Here is a 793-nt window from a genome sequence, read left to right on the forward strand (position 1 = left end):
ACAGGCTGCTCTGTGATTTTTAACAATGGACCAGCATGAGCTCTTTCTCTTTACCTTGAAGTCTTCCTCCTCATGTCAAAACCATTACTAATGAACATTATTTGGCAAGTCTCAAAACACACCAATTTTTGAGAGCGGAGCCAACAAATCATCTTTCCCCAAATGGTATTTGGTCTTACGACCAGGATTTACCAGCTCAGTAATGGTGAGCTTGATATGGATGTGATATGGATGATTATTATTGGTGATGTGATATGATTATTATTATTTTTAAAAAATATGGAATAGTTCAAAAAATAAATATGGAACGCTTCACGAATTTGTGTGTCATGGTTGTGTAGGGGCCATGCTAATCTTCTCTATATTGTTCAATTTTACCATACGTGCTGCTGAGGTGAGCACTGGATTATTTTTTTACCGAAGTCCTAGTGTCACATTTTCCCAGCTCTGAGAAGGGTTCTTGTTTTGGGGTCAATAAATGTGTTAGAAAGTTGTGTGAGTTAAAACAAAATTAAAAAGTTATTAAAGTTCTCTTTTTCCATTCTTTCATTCTTTCCTACCTACCCCTTCCTCACGAACCCAACAAACGTATTCTCTCTGCAAATAAACTCTGTGTTTAGAGAAAAACAGAAGCGACACATCATATGGTCTGATTTTGCCCTGATTGTGTAGTATTGACATACGAGAAGGAATGTTGGATCAAAAATAAAAACACCTGGGTTATGTTCCTTTCAATGGTGTTAACTAGATGTGTAACCTGGGGCAGTTTACTTCATTTTCCCCAGCCTTTACT

General features: G+C 36.9%; 1 non-coding gene across 1 annotated transcript; it reads right to left on the bottom strand.

Annotated features, from left to right (window-relative positions):
• Positions 1 to 296: 296 nt before the first annotated feature.
• LOC129520318 (U6 spliceosomal RNA) lies at positions 297 to 402 on the bottom strand. The gene has a single exon (XR_008666556.1). It is a non-coding gene; the product is annotated as a U6 spliceosomal RNA (small nuclear RNA).
• Positions 403 to 793: the final 391 nt, after the last annotated feature.

This window comes from Nyctereutes procyonoides, unplaced genomic scaffold (genome assembly GCF_905146905.1).
Source record: "Nyctereutes procyonoides isolate TBG_1078 unplaced genomic scaffold, NYPRO_anot_genome, whole genome shotgun sequence".
NCBI classification, from domain to species: Eukaryota; Metazoa; Chordata; class Mammalia; order Carnivora; family Canidae; genus Nyctereutes; species Nyctereutes procyonoides.